Source organism: Lipophrys pholis (genome assembly GCF_963383615.2).
Source record: "Lipophrys pholis genome assembly, chromosome: 5".
Lineage (NCBI taxonomy): Eukaryota > Metazoa > Chordata > Actinopteri > Blenniiformes > Blenniidae > Lipophrys > Lipophrys pholis.
The window spans coordinates 23,357,483-23,373,785 of NC_137628.1; positions in this window are offsets into that span (position 1 = coordinate 23,357,483).

The following is a 16,303-nucleotide window of genomic DNA, read 5'->3' on the forward strand; positions in this document are numbered from 1 at the left end:
GTAGTGTTTCTCTGGATCAAACGTGTCATCACATCTTTGGAATTTGTGTCTCTCAGTTATGATGTGTGATGTGGCTCCACAGTCGACCATCAGTCCATTTCTTTTAATGTTGTCTGGAAGAAATTTTTTACTAACCTTGAAGACGAATGTTTGTTCTTCATTCTGTTTTTCTTGTCTTTCAGAAGTCTGTTTTGCATTATCTTTTTGCTTGATTTTTCTCCTGCATGTCTCATCACTGTGTGTGGAGCTTCTGTGGTAACTGTACCACTTTGGTGCTCCTTTTTGGTGACAGTTTCCGGTAATATGTCCACGGTTTCTACATCTGGAGCAGGTTACTGATGATAGATCCACTTTCATCACATTGTTTCATTTGTGTCAAACTTTTCCGTTTCTTCATCGTGTCGTAGTTTGCTCTTGAATTGAGGAATCGTAAATTCCTCACTGCTCTTAGTTGTGTGAATGGCGAACGGCTTGTATGACTCTGGAAGTCCCTTCACTATCAAACCCGTCAATGATAACTTCCTTAGCATTTCTCAGAGAAGTTACTGCTTTCTCAGCTCCGATAATATAGTCAGTTATCGTTTGGTCAGGCTCCTTCTTTAAGGACGTTAGTTCTGTATACAGTGTGATATTTCTGGGTTAACCCTGGCTGGCATAATGGCGCCGTAGGATCTGAAGAGCTTTGTTGCCGTCATCCGCCGCTTATCTCATCACCAACGACAGGATTTTGTCGTTGAGGAATTGTATCAACTCCATGTAGCATTCTGCATTCAGTTATTGGTCTGGGTCATTAGAAAGTATTGTGGTTTGTAGGCCTATTATTCTCAAATGGCTGAGGAACTTTACCTCCCAAAGTTTGTAATTGTTTTCATCTCTGTCAGAAACTGATCTGCCATCTTCCTCCTGTGCTGCGCCTGGGCCCATAACCTATTGCGCCTGCAGCTTCTTCATCCATGTTGAGGAAGGATTACACGTAATACACTTCCGTGTTCACTATATCTATTTCTTTATAGCACCGTATTTATGTCACATGAAGTAATCATATAACTTAGAATAGCAGCACACATGAAAACAAATACACCATCTACTGAAAATAAACAAAACATGTAAATTAGGGCACAAAACCCAACAATACTCTTGTCTCCCGTGGCTACGAATATGCTCACGCTCAATGTGAGTTGTAAAAGTGTAAATATAATTTCATAAAATGTAATTGTAATTTTTTAAGATTTATCATATATATATATATATATATATATATATATATATATATATATATTATGGCCCATGTTTGTGGAACAGGCTGCCATGGGGCCTCACATCCGCAGAAACTGTTGGTGTTTTTATAAGCAGGCTCAAATGTTGCAGGGTTCCTTAAATAGAAACCTTCACAGTAGAGACTGAGGGTACATCCGAAAAGTCCCACCTACCTCCTTATCTATCAACTTTTCCTTCACCCCGGAAGTGTTTTTTGTAGCGTCCATGATAAGGACTGTCCGAATTCTCAATAAGCAAAGGAAAGGACCCCGTTGCTTCCTTTAGAGCCTCTTTATCAAAGGAGGTGAGCTCATGCTGACCCACAATTCCTTGTGGTGACAACATTTAAAGGGACCTGCTCATCTGGAAATCTCGGAAAAAGTGAGCAGATCATGTAAGTTACCAAAGCAATAATATGCCTTGAACGACTGTAAATCATATAAAACCCAAATTAACTTTTTTTAGTCCATTTTCGGAAACTTGTAGTTCTTTCCCACACTATGGCAGATGTCACTAACTTGCGCTGCCGTCGCATTATTATGACATCACTAAGTGATAGTGCGGTCCGACTACCACTTGATTGCCTTTCACTAACTCCTTTAGGAAGCCTTCTAACACCTTTCCTTAACCCCGCGATGTCATCGACGGGATTAAGGTAAAGTTGATAGATAAGGAGATAGGAGGGACTTTTTGGACGTACCACCTGAGTCAGCCTCCCTACTGAACTGCTGAACTGCTTCCTCATGGGAGGACCCCGAGAGCTGGAAGCTCCGCCTCCATTCTACTGGTAGAAAACCTAAGAACCTCCAGGGGGCAGCGTTGAGAACCAGGTGTTCTGTAGAAAACCTAGAAACCTCCAGGGGGCAGCACTGAGAACCAGGTGTTTTGGTAGTTCATATCAGAATAAAGAGAGCTGAGAGGTTCAACCAGAGGTGGAAGAATATTAAAAAAAAATTCCAAAAATATGTAAATGAAAATATAATTAGTATAAAGATGTACATTTAGAATTAGCCAGAGGAAGCTCTTTGACGTTAAAACTTACATGATAAGTCAGCAGAGCCAAACTGGCCTGATATGAGAGCCCACAGTTTCTTGACTTAGAGTTTTTTCTGTGTTCCACTCTGTTTCCATGGTAACGTTCTTTTGATCAGTCTTTGGTGCTTTGAAGTATTATGACATCATGACATAAAGCTTTGATCTAAGCAGAAACTGTTAACTGTGTGACAAAATGTCACACTATCACACTGTCAACAGTTTCTGCTTTGATCTTAGATGTTTTTTGTGTGAGTTGACAGTTACTATCAAGAGAATCTTCCTCGTTAGAAAACCCCAGGGAGACAGAATACACTTGAATCAGACTGAGAGCAATTTGAAAAAGTTTAAGACAATTTTATTACATTATTCTTGCAAGAAGAGACAAAGTCACAGTATAACCTTTGCGTGATTGTCCAGAAGTTTGTCTAACTCTGAAGTCAGACAGCACCTTCTTAAAGGCTGAAATTGTTTTGAGTCTGCATTGTAGGACACCAAAAGTAGCACAGAGGTTTCAAAAGTGCTTACATAGGTCATCCTTGAACACCGAATGCTAAATTTCACATCTTCTTTTTTGAGACAAAACAAGATTTCTCCAACACTAACTCAATAATTGAATTAGGAACCAGCTGACAATTCAGAAGTTTGGAAGCCATGACTCATTGTCACACACCAGGGTTCCCATCAGCGTTTCAAGCTGACAATGTTGAGTACGTTCACCCTAAATGTTCTGACAGGGACAAAAGAATGAAGGATCTTGACCGTCGCTTCATGATGGTGTCAAAGAAAGCTCAAAATTGTATTGCTGCAGTACATGCAAGGGATAGACCTGGTCTGAAAAGAATAGCGGAAGATACTGGCTCCACTGCTCGGCCTGAATCGCCTTTAGGAACCAGCGGGAAGCCGTCTTTCAGCTCAACGTCCCCTCCTCATGACATGCTTCTGTGGAAGTTTCCTGTGCTACCGAGCATTAATGGACAGTCTAAAGAGAAATTTCCGACCGTGTGGACAGAGCGGCTGTCTGACATTGATCAGTCAGTCATTGGCCATTACCCCACCTGTTCCATCAATCGAATGTCCTGGTCACAGGATGAGGTCCCCCCCCCTGCTAAGGTGTCCAGGAGGCTTCCTGTGCCACTGAGGAATGGTGAACGCCGTAAAATGGTAGCCGACTACAGCCTCCCGACAGTCGTTATGAAGTTTGAACAGCTAATTCAGACAGTGGAGTGTCTCCTGAATCGCAGGCTTTTACCAATGGGCAATTGTCAGCAGAGTATGACAACACCTGAACCCAGACCACTAGCAAACTCTGCACCACATCAACAAACTGCACCTTCATTGCCACCTCTGATAGCTTCCTCAAAGAAGTGTTTTGTTCCAGTACCTCCACGTGGACCCAAGCCAATCCCAAAAAAAAGACCTGGCCCAAACGTCACATTTCAGCCTTTAAATGCTGAGAAAGAAAAGGTGAAACAGACAGTTAAACCTTTGGCCAATCCTCCAGCGAGTTTGTCTTTCTGCTTGCAGCAGCTGGCCTCAGACAATTGGGAAGATAAAATTGATGCCATGAGGGTCATCAGAGCTTTGGCGCAGCATCATCCGGAGGTGTTGAAGACAAAGCTACAAGTGACTTACACGGCTCTCTTGGACGAGATCAACAGCAAGCGCACTCTAGTTGCCCGTGAAGCCATTAACACCTTGGTTGAGAGTCTTTCACCCATGGTAAAAGCCCTGGACCCCATGGTAGATGTACTGGGAAGCTCCCTGCTCCCCAGACTAACATGCATTGACAGATTTATCAAGCAGCTGGTAAACCGGGCCCTGGAAATAATTGTGAAGCTGTGCAGACCGAGTAAAGTTCTCACGTTTCTGTTCAATACAGGCCTGACTCACCCCAATGCGTCTGTAAGAGAATCCACAGCGATGCATCTCCTCCAGCTGATGCGCAGGGTGGGAATGGATGATGTCCTCACACTGGGAAAGAGTTTCTCTGAGCGTATTGTTATTAGTGTCTGTAAGTTGGCGGTGGATTCTTCTGCAGAAGTCAGGATTCACGCACTTGAAGCGTACCAGGAACTCGCTCTGCAGAGAGGGTTTGTGGAGCTGCGGAACAAATTAATCCCACAAAAAGAACGAGGCCCACTAATTAAGCTAGGCAAGCTAAAGAACAGATTGGTAGCACAAGACTCGAAGTGCATGCATGGGCACTCACAAAATTGATGTAGGGATTTCATAAGGATAAGGATTGTAGCAATAGGAATTGTTTATGTGTTTGTTCCTACCTGGACACAATTGAGTGACGCACCGGATGAAAGTGTGCCTGCCATAGACTTTGGGTACGTCCGAATTGTCCCTCCTTATCTATATTCAATTAAATTAAATTCAATTTTATTTGTAAAGCGCTAAATCACATCAACAGACTTCTCAATGTGCTTTTACAATGATAGAGGACAACAGAACCCAACTAAATCCTTCCAAAGCAAGCAGATGTAACAAGCAACAGTTGCCAGGAAAAACTCCCTCGCAGGAAGAAAAGTTCATAAAAAGTCCCTCTTCAGGAAGAAACTGTGGGGCGGACCCTAGACTCTGGAAGGGCGGCCATCCGTCTTGACCGGTTGGGGGGAGAAAGTACATGGGATAGGACCGGGAGAGAGAGGAATAGAAGGGGGAGACAGAGAGTGGCAGACAGGCAAGATAAATACAAATACTAAGAAAAGTCTATGATGAGCGTTGGTCTGATGATGAACCAATCTCAGTCTGGATTTTAAGGGCCGTGCCGTTGCGGTGGGGTCACGGTGCTGTGGTGGGGTTGGGTGGTGGGGTCGGGTAGTAACTCCACTCTGTGAGTCTTGGGTCTGATCCCCTGGATCCTGCTCTGGTGGCTACAGTAATGTGGTTACACGGAGAGAAAGAAAGAAAGACAAGAAACAGAAGCTCCAAATATAGAATTCTGAAGCCGGACTGAAAGTCCTCTAACAGATTATTCTCGTGCAGATAATCGTTGAGTTGTTTAGCGACTATTTCTCCAGAACTTTTGACAGGAAAGGAAGGTTGGAGATCGGCCTGCAGTTTGAGAGAAGGCTTGTGTCTAAGTTTGGCTTCTTTTTTTTTTTTTTTTAAACATGTCTTTATCCATCCATCCATTTTCTTCCGCTTATCCGGGGCCGGGTCGCGGGGGCAGAAGTCTAAGCAAGGAAGCCCAGACTTCCCTCGCCCCAGACACGTCCTCCAGCTCCTCCGGTGGGACCCCGAGGCGTTCCCAGGCCAGCCGAAAGACATAGTCTCTCCAGCGTGTCCTAGGTCTGCCCCGAGGCCTCCTACCGGAGGGACATGCCCGGAATACCTCCCGAGGGAGGCGTCCATGGGGTATCCGAAACAGATGCCCGAGCCACCTCAGCTGGCTCCTCTCGATGCGGAGGAGCAGCGGCTCTACTCCGAGCTCCTCCCTGGTGACTGAGCTCCTCACCCTATCTCTAAGGGTGCGCCCAGCCACTCTACGGAGGAAACTCATTTCAGCCGCTTGTATCCGGGATCTCGTTCTTTCGGTCATGACCCAAAGCTCATGACCATAGGTGAGGGTAGGAACGAAGATCGACTGGTAAATCGAGAGCCTCGCCTTTTGGCTTAGCTCCTTCTTCACCACGACGGACCGATACAGTGACCGCATAACTGCAGACGCTGCACCGATCCGCCTGTCGATCTCACGCTCCATCTTCCCCCACTCGTGAACAAGACCCCGAGATACTTGAACTCCTCCACTTGGGACAAGGGCTCTCCATCGACCTGAAGGGGGCAAGCCACCTTTTTCCGGTCGAGAACCATGGCCTCGGATTTAGAGGTGCTGATCCTCATCCCAGTTGCGTCACACTCGGCTGCGAACCGCGCCAGTGCACGCTGAAGGTCCAGGTTTGATGAAGCCACCAGGACCACATCGTCTGCAAAAAGCAGAGACGAGATCCTGTGGTCCCCAAACCAGACCCCCTCCAGTCCCTGGCTGTGCCTAGAAATTCTGTCCATAAAAGTTATGAACAGAACCGGTGACAAAGGACAGCCCTGCCGGAGGCCAACGTGCACTGGGAACAGGTCCGACTTACTGCCGGCAATGCGAATCAAACTCCTGCTCCGGGTGTACAGGGACCGGACAGCCCTTAGCAAAGGGTCCCGGACTCCATACTCCCGGAGCACCCCCCACAGGACGTCCCGAGGGACACAGTCGAACGCCTTGTCCAGGTCCACAAAACACATGTGGACTGATTGGGCGAATTCCCATGAACCCTCGAGTAGCCGGTGGAGGGTATAGAGCTGGTCCAGTGTTCCACGACCTGGACGAAAACCGCATTGTTCCTCTTGGATCCGAGGTTCAACTAACGGCCGGATCCTCCTCTCCAGTACCCTGGAATAAACTTTCCCAGGGAGGCTGAGGAGTGTGATCCCCCTGTAGTTGGAACACACCCTCCGATCCCCCTTCTTAAAAAGAGGGACCACCACCCCGGTCTGCCACTCCAGAGGCCCTGTCCCCGACCGCCACGCAATGTTGCAGAGACGTGTCAGCCACAACAGTCCCTGCACATCCAGGGACTTAAGGAACTCAGGGCGAATCTCATCCACTCCCGGTGCCTTGCCACCGAGGAGCTTAGCAACTACCTCGGTGACTTCAGCCTGGGTAATGGACGAGTCTACCTCTGAGAACCCAGCCTCTGCTTCCTCAGCGGAAGACGTGATGGTGGGATTGAGGAGGTCCTCGAAGTATTCCTTCCACCGCCCGACGACATCTCCAGTTGAGGTCAACAGCTCCCCACCTCCACTGTAAACGGTGTTGGTGAAAAACTGCTTCCCCCTCCTGAGGCGCCGGACGGTTTGCCAGAATTTCCTCGGGGCCGACCGATAGTCCTCCTCCATGGCCTCCCCGAACTCCTCCCAGGCCCGAGTTTTTGCCTCCATCACGGCCCGGGCTGCGGCCCGCCTGGCCTGCCGGTACCCGTCAGCTGCCTCAGGAGTCCTATGAGCTAACAGCGCCCGATAGGACATCCCTTACTTCCGGTGTCCACCACCGGGTTCGGGGGTTGCCGCCACGACAGGCACCAGAGACCCTGCGACCACAGCTCCGAGTAGCAGCTTCAACAATGGAGGTGGAGAACATAGTCCACTCGGACTCAATGTCTCCAACCTCCCCCGGAATCCGTGAGAAGCTCTCGAGGAGGCGGGAGTTGAAGACTGCGCGGACAGAGGGCTCGGCCAGGCGTTCCCAACAGACCCTCGTGACACGTTTGGGCCTGCCGAGTCTGTCCGGCTTTCTCCCCGTCCAGCGCATCCAACTCACCACCAGGTGGTGATCAGTTGACAGCTCTGCCCCTCTCTTCACCCGAGTGTCCAAGACACGTGGCCGGAGATCAGATGACACGACCACAAAGTCTATCATCGACCTCCAGCCTAAGGTGTCCTGGTGCCAAGTGCACTTATGGACACCCCTGTGCTCGAACATGGTGTTCGTTATGGCCAAACTGTGACTAGCATAGAAGTCCAATAACAGAACACCGCTCGGGTTCAGATGAGGGAGGCCGTTCCTCCCAATCACCCCTTTCCAGGTCACACTGTCGTTGCCCACGTGGGCATTGAAGTCCCCCAATAGAACAATGGAGTCCTCAGTTGGAGCACTATCCAGCACCCCTCCCAGGGACTCCAAGAAGGTCGGGTACTCTGTACTGCTGTTCGGTCCGTAGGCCGAGACAACAGTCAGAGACCTGTCCCCTACCCGAAGGCGTAGGGACGCGACCCTCTCGCTCACTGGGGTGAACTCCAACACATGGCGGCTGAGCTGTGGGGCAATAAGCAAGCCCACGCCAGCCCGCCGCCTCTCTCTGGCAACTCCAGAGAAGTGGAGTGTCCAGCCCCTGTCAAGGAGCTGGGTTCCAGAGTCCAAGCTGTGGGTGGAGGTGAGCCCGACTATATCTAGCCGGTATCTCTCTACCTCCCGCACAAGCTCAGGCTCCTTCCCCCCCAGCGAGGTGACGTTCCATGTCCCAAAAGCTAGGTTTCGTGTCCGGGGATCAGGTCGTCGAGGCCCCTGCCGTCGACTGCCACCCAATCCACATTGCACCCAACCCCTACGGTTGCCTCTGTGGGTGGTGAGCTCACAGGAGGGACCCGCGTCATCCCTTCGGGCTGGGCCCGGCCGGGCCCCGCGGGCAAAGGCCCGGCCACCAGGCGCTCGCATGCGAGCCCCAACCCCAGGCCTGGCTCCAGGGTGAGGCCCTGGCTGCGCCTCGCCGGGCGACGTCACTTTCCTCTTTTGTTGTATTTTCATAGGGGGCTTGTTGAACTGCTTTTGGTCTGACTCGTCACCTAGGACCAGTTTGCCTTGGGAGACCCTACTGGGGGGCAAGCCCCCCGACAACGTAGCTCCTAGGATCATTCGGGTACTCAAACTCCCCCACCGCGATAAGGTGGCAGTTCAAGGGGGAGCGTCTTTATTATTTTTCATATTCATACAACAATACAACAACCAACAATTTCAACATATGGCATTATTGAACAAAATAAACAAAAAAAAAATACATCAACAAATATTCAACAAAATTCTGAGCAATAAATGAAGAGAAAATAAATAAATAAGTACATACATAAATGAAAATACACATTGAAAATGATGAATATTAATATATTCTCGATATAAGTTATAGCATACTACTAACAAAAAACAAAACAAAACAAACTCTTATATAAAAATCTTTATCATCTCACTCTCCCACTGTCTCCTCCATATCTCCCCTCTCCAACAGTTCCAGAAAAATCTTCCAAATGTCATAAAAATCAGAAGCCCTTTTTCTAACAATATAGGTCAGCTTCTCAAGAGCCAAACTCGATGTTATTCAACCAGTGGTTAACAGAAGGACATCCAACATTCTTCCAACATAATGCAATACAGCGTTTGGCCTGAAGTAAACAAAGATCAACCATTTTCCTTTCTGTGGTGGATAAAGAACAGTTCTCAGGATAGATACCTAAAATACAGAGCTTAGGGCATAGAGGTACAGGAGAAGACGTGATTTGAGAAACATATTTTAACACTGAATTCCAAAATTTTGGAATCCCTTCACATTTCCATAAACAGTGAATTAATGTACCCTGGTGATTGTTACATTTATAACATAGGTCAAGATTATTAGGATTAAATTTATTTAATTGTACAGGGGAAATATATGTCCGCATTATCCAATTAAATTGTATCATTCTCAAACGAGTGTTGATGGTTTGAGTGTGTGCTTTTAAACATAATTTACTCCATTCACTGAGTGAAATGTCAGATTGATAGTAAGAGACAGGAGTGGATACGTGACTTACAGAGTTTTCCTTATGGTTTTCAACCAATAAGTTATAAAACCGGGAGATCAGCCCTTTTCCAAAACAGTTTTTTGTTGCATGTGTTTCTAAGGTGGATAGTGGAGGTTGTTGCACTGAGTTGCTTAAATTTGCCAGAATAAAACTTCGGAGTTGTAAATACTTAAAGAAGTGTTTCTGTGGTATATCAAACTTTGCTTTTAGCTCACTGAATGACATTAAAGTACAATCCTCATATACATCCTGCATTTGTTTTATGCCCTTGTTCATCCAAGTTTTAAATCCCATATCATTCTTTGCTGGGGCAAAATGATCATTACCCCAGATGGGGGCAAAACAGGACAACCTTGAAGAGTCACCCAAATATTTTTGTACTTCATGCCAAACAACAACAGAGTTTTTTACAAAAAGATTAGCAGTATCTTTCTTTAGTGTTTTAAAAGAAGCTGAGTATAGATAGCTATTCAATGGCAAATCTTTTGAGGACCGTTTTTCAATTTCTAACCAGGGTATGAAGGCATCTTTAGAAAACCGAAACATCATGGCCCTCAGCTGAGCAGCCCAATAATACCATTCTAGATTTGGCAGCTGTAGCCCTCCTCTATCATAAGGAAGATATAAGAGGGAAAGTCTGAGTCTTGGCTTCCTATTGTTCCAGATGAAATTAGAAAGGAGCTTTCTGATCCTGGGAAAAAAAGAAAAAGGAGGAGCCAGTGGAATTGATTGAAATACAAATACAAACTTTGCTAGTATAGTCATCTTTACTAGATTTATTCTTCCCAATATTGAAAGAGGTAGTGTTGTCCATCTCGAGATCTCTTCTGTTACATCAAGTACCATGGGCTCATAATTGGCTGAACTAAGATTACTTATCTTTGGGGTTATTTTGATGCCCAAGTACTTAAATCCCTCCAAGGCATTCACAAATGGATGAGATACTAAAGGTTTCTTCCTCTCATTTTCATTTAAAAACATAATAGATGACTTTTCTTTGTTCACCTTAAACCCAGAGATACTTCCAAATCGACCAAACAACCCCAAGAGAGACGGTATCGATTCTGCAAGTTGTGATAAGAACACTATAGTATCGTCAGCGTACATTGCTGTATTGTGTTCCAAATCCCCAATTTTAATACCATGAATTAAGGGATGGGATCTGATCGCTATTGCTAAAGGTTCCATGGCTATTACAAAAAGAAGAGGTGAAATTGGTGACCCTTGCCTTGTGCCTCGAAACAACTTGAAAGGCTGAGAGATGAGACCATTAGTGGATACCATAGCTGAAGAATCAACAAATAAAATTTCGACCCATCTCCGAAAATACTCACCAAATCCAAACCGCCTAAGCACTTCGAGTAGGTATGGCCATTCGACTCTGTCGAATGCCTTTTCGGCATCTAATGATAATATTGCAGTATCAGGGGACTCCTCACATTCATATATTATGTTAAGAACTCTCCTCACATTATGGAACCCTTGCCGCTTCTGCACAAAGCCATTCTGGTCACCATGAATAATGGATGGTAGAACCTTCTCAAGTCTCATGGCTAGAGCTTTGGCTATAATCTTTGCATCTGAATTTAAAAGTGATATGGGTCTGTAAGAACCGCGTTCTGTTGGCACTTTGCCTGGTTTTGGAATAAGAGTGATCAGAGGACTACGAACCCAATCAGGGAGGCAACCAGTTTCAAAAGATTCCAAATAAACATCTAGTAGAGGGGCTAATAATTTTGTTTTAAATAATTTATAAATATCGATAGGAAGCCCGTCTGGTCCTGACGCTTTACCTCCTCTAATGTTTGTAATGGCATTAGAGATGTCATTTAAATTTAATCCCCTCTCCAGTTCAGTTTTTATACTCTCAGAAATACAGGGGATGACCAGCCCATCCAAGAAATTGTTTTGGTTTATCTGGTCTTGAGGAGTGTCAGAATTATAAAGAGTTTTATAAAATGAGACAAAGGTGTTATTAATTTCTAAGGGATCTGTAGTTAATTGTCCTTGTTCGTTTCTAATTGTATTGATGACTCTGTCTGATTCAATTTTCTTTATCTGCCAAGCTAGTAGTTTTCCTGGCTTTTCACCCTGATCGTAAAAAGTTTGTTTCAGTCTTACTATACCATCCTCAGCCTTAAGCATGGAGAGCTCCTCATATTTTGCTTTAAGGATCTGTAATTCCTTTTTCTTTTGTGTTGAATCATCTATGCTAACTTCTCTCTCCAATTCTCTAATTTTGGCGTCTAATTCATTCATAGTTTGTTTAAATTTGTTAAATTTAGAGCTGGTGAAGCTGATCATTTGTCCTCTAATATAAGCTTTAAAAGCTTCCCATCTAATGGCTGCAGAAGTTTGATTTGTATTAATAGAGAAGTAGAGATCAATATGATCTCCTACAAATCTTATAAAGTCAGAATCGTGTAGCCATTTTGGATGTAATCGCCAATTAGCAGATTGTCTATACCCTCGTCCGATGTTGTACAAAAGTGATGTTGGGGCATGATCAGATAAAACAATACTATCATACAAACAATTAGATATACTAGGTAGCAGAGATGAGGATATTAAAAAATAATCTATTCTGGAGTGTGTTTTAAATACTGCAGAGTAGCAGGAGAATTCCCTTTTCTTGGGGTTCTGAGCCCTCCAAGGATCACAGAGGTTTAGGTCTTTAATGTATTGTTGAATTTTTTTTCTGGATTGGGAATGGGATGCATCTATCCCTGTCGATCGATCCAGTTTAGGGTCTAATACACAATTTAAGTCACCTGCCAATATAATCTTACCAGGGAGTGTGGCCAGCATCAGAAATATATTCTCAAAAAATGATGGGTTATCATCGTTGGGGCCATACACATTAACCAAATTAATATTTTCTCTCACGAGAGTTCCTTGAACCACCACAAATCTACCACTTTTATCATAAATAGTATTGTTTATTTGAAAAGGCACCGACTTATGAATTAACACCATAACCCCTCTTGAACGAGAAGGGAAACAGGATGCTACTACTTTGCCTGGCCATCTCCTATGAACTTTCACCAAGTCCTCTCTGAGTAAATGAGTCTCCTGGATGAACACTATTGAAGACTTGACTTGTTTAAGCCTGGTAATCACTTGCTTTAATTTAGTCAACTTTACCATCCCTCTAACATTCCAAGAAGTGAATTTAACATTTTTATTTGCAGTCATCTAGTCTTAATAATATACCAGATTGTACAGCATAGCATCATCTTTTAGTTGTTTGTAAACCCGATGAGCATCTCTGAGTAACATTTTGGGAGAGTACCGATGAAATATCGCAAGATGTGGAAAAAACAAAAACAAAAACACTTAAACTTTGCCATGAACAAACCCCCTGAGCTGTCAACCGGAACAAGACAGCCCCTCGCCTTTCCCCACCCTCCCCCCGAACTTGGGGTGCAGATAAGTGCAGTAACTGATCCAGTGTGAACAAGGGAGCAGTTAAACCAAACAGATCTCCATTGTGTCCCCTGGCAAAAGAATATGATCTACATAAACAAGTATATATGAAATGTTCATCATAGTCTTTCTTGCGGCTTAAATCTCTTCCGGGAAAGCTGACAGTATGTCGAATAATCACTTTAAATAGACTGTGAGTCCTCTGTATTCTGTAACCCTTGTATGAATTTCTCAGCTTCTGCTGGGGTTTCAAACTCATGTGATTGTCCATCAGACGTCACTCGTAGTTTGGCTGGGTAGATTATTCCGTACCGAATGTTCATCGATCTCAGCTGTTGTTTTGCCCGGTCGAAACCCCTCCTGCGTCGGTGGAGCTCCGCCGAAAGATCCGGGAAGAACATGATCTGTTGACCGGCGTAGACAACTTTGCCTTTGGCTCTGGAAGCTCGCATCACTCGGACTTCATCCTGAAAGTTTAAAAACTTCACGATGATGACTCTCGGAGTGGTTGATCGATTCGGTTGCGTCCGGCCAGGTAACCTGTGCGCTGTTTCAATCAGAGGAAGATTCGGGAATGTCGCTGGTCCCAGCACCTCGGGGAGCCACTTCTCCAGGGAAGCTACTGCGTCACTCCCCTCACTCCTCTCAGGCACGTTAACAATCCGCAGGTTGGAACGGCGAGAGTGGTTTTCGAGCTCGTCAAGTTTGTTTGTGAGGAGAGTCACTTGTTTAGCTCGAGCATCAGCCTTGCCCTTCTCTGAGTTAACTGTGTCCTCTACGCTGCTGATGCGCGCTTCCGCTACATCCATGCGCGCCGAGAAGTCCTGCACGTTCCTCTTAACATCTTGAATAGCTTTCAGGACCACATCTATCTTTGTGGAAAAGTCTTTTCTTATCCCGTCAAGTATCTGAATGACGTCCGCGTTTTGGGGTGCTCCCGTGTCCACCTCGTTCTCACGAGGCACGTGACTCGCAGCACACTCCGAGTTAGCTAGGCTGTTAGCATCTGGGACGTCGTCTTCTTCAGTCTGAGAAAAGTGTGCTTTCGAGTTGTTCCTCCTCGGCATACTGTCGCGGGTATGCAGTATTAAGTCGCCGCAAAAAAGGTTATCACTGTTTATGCAGTTAAAGGAAAGTTTACAGGATTGTATTAGAATATAGCCAGGAGCTCACAAAAAGATGTGTGCTCAGCTCAGCGCCATAACCACGCCCCTAAGTTTGGCTTCTTAATGAGTGGTTTAATAACTGCCAGTTTAAAGGATTGTGGCACATAACCTATTGTTAGAGACTGGTTAATAATTGCGAGTATAGAATTATTGATTAGTGGCAGTGCCTCTTTCAGAATTCTAGTAGGAATTGGGTCCAACAGGCTAGTAGTTGGTTTAGCAGAAGAAATAAGGGAATTTAGTTTGGCTAGTTGTATTTGCTGAAAGCATTCCAAATGACTGTTAGGTTTAACCAGTTCCTCTGTTATGGGGATAACGGACGGTAGGGTTTGATGGATGTTATCCCTAAGCGTTGTAATTTTATTTTGAAAGAACTTCATGAAGTCCTCACTACATATATTGATAGGAATGGTGGGCTCAATGCTATTTTGGTTCTTGGTCAGTTTGGCTCCAGTACTGAAAAGAAACCGAGGGTTGTTTTTGTTTTCCGCTATTAAGGATGAGTAGTAATTAGTTCTACTTCTACTCAGAGCTTTCTTATAAGTTTTGAAGCTATCCTTCCAGGCTATATAATCTATGTCTGTTTTTGTTGAACGCCAAGTTCTTTCTAATCTACGGGAGCATTGTTTAAGCTCGTGGGTTGATGAGTTAAACCATGAGGATGACTTTTCCTGTTTTTTAATTTTAATTTTTTGAGGAGCTATGTCGTCTAGCGTTGTTTTTAGCATATCTGTCAGACTGTTTGTTAGGTATTCAATGTCTGAGCTAGCAACAGTATGCGGGTCAGGAAGATTCACTGCTGATTCTATGGCAGAGGGAATTCTTTCCTTGAATTTAGTTACTATGTTATCAGAGAGAGACCTGGTTAACACGGCTTTAACTGGAGGGTTATAACTATTTAGAACAAAGTCAAAGGCTATTAAGAAGTGATCTGACAGGAAATCATTGTGAGGAGAGATGGTCAGATGCTCTATACTCAAACCATAAGTTAGAATGAGGTCTAGGGTGTGGAGATGTATATGGGTAGGGCCGTCTACCACCTGAGAGAAACCTAGAGAGTCAAGTGTAGATCTAAAGCTGGCACTGAAACTATCATTTTCTACGTCAACATGAACATTGAAGTCTCCTACCATGATAAGCTTATCTTTAGTCAGGGCTAGATCTGACAAAAATTCAGAGAATTCAGTTAGAAAAGTTGAATAAGGTCCAGGAGGACGATAAATAATTACAAATTCTACAGAATTTACTATTTTATTTGACGGGTGTTGCATGGTCATGCTCAGACTCTCAAAAGAACTAAAGTTGGATTTTGGGTTAATATTAATTAGTAACAGAGTTATAGATGGCTGCCACGCCCCCTCCTGGACCACTTTCATGAGCTATTTGAGTGTTAATATGACTTGGAGGGGAGGCTTCATTTAGACTAACATACTCATAGCCAGGTTTCTGTTAATCCAAAGAGATCAATGTTGTGTTCGGTTATCAGATCATTGACTAGAAGAGCTTTGGATGATAAAGATCTAATGTTTAGGAAACCACATTGAATATTTTTGTCTTGATTTTGTCTAGTTTCACACTTGATACGGATCAAGTTTTTGTAGTCATTAGAAGTTGTTTTCCTAGGTTTAGATAGTTTTATAATTGTGGTGGTCCGAGGGATAGAAACAGTCTCTATGGGATGTTTAACTAAGTTAGCTATGGTTGGTGACTGCCGAGAGAGAAACTCGGAGAGGCGTGTAGGACTGCGACTCTGTTGCCTGGTCCCCACTCTGGTACATCAGGATGGAGGAGCTAAGCTTTTAAATATGTTTCTAGATAAGAGGTATGCTCCCTCCAACGTGGGATGGATGCCGTCCCTCCTAATGAGACCAGGCTTGCCCCAGAAGGACTTCCAATCATTAATGAAGCCTACCGAGTTACTGGGACAACACCCTGACAGCCAGCGGTTAAAAGAAGATCAAACATCTCATCACTGATGAGGTTTGGGAGGGGGCCAGAGAAAACTACTTTGTCTGAAATGGTCCACGCATATGTGCACACGGACTCTACGTTAGCTTGGAGGACCTCAGACCTCTTCAGGCGAAGGCCAT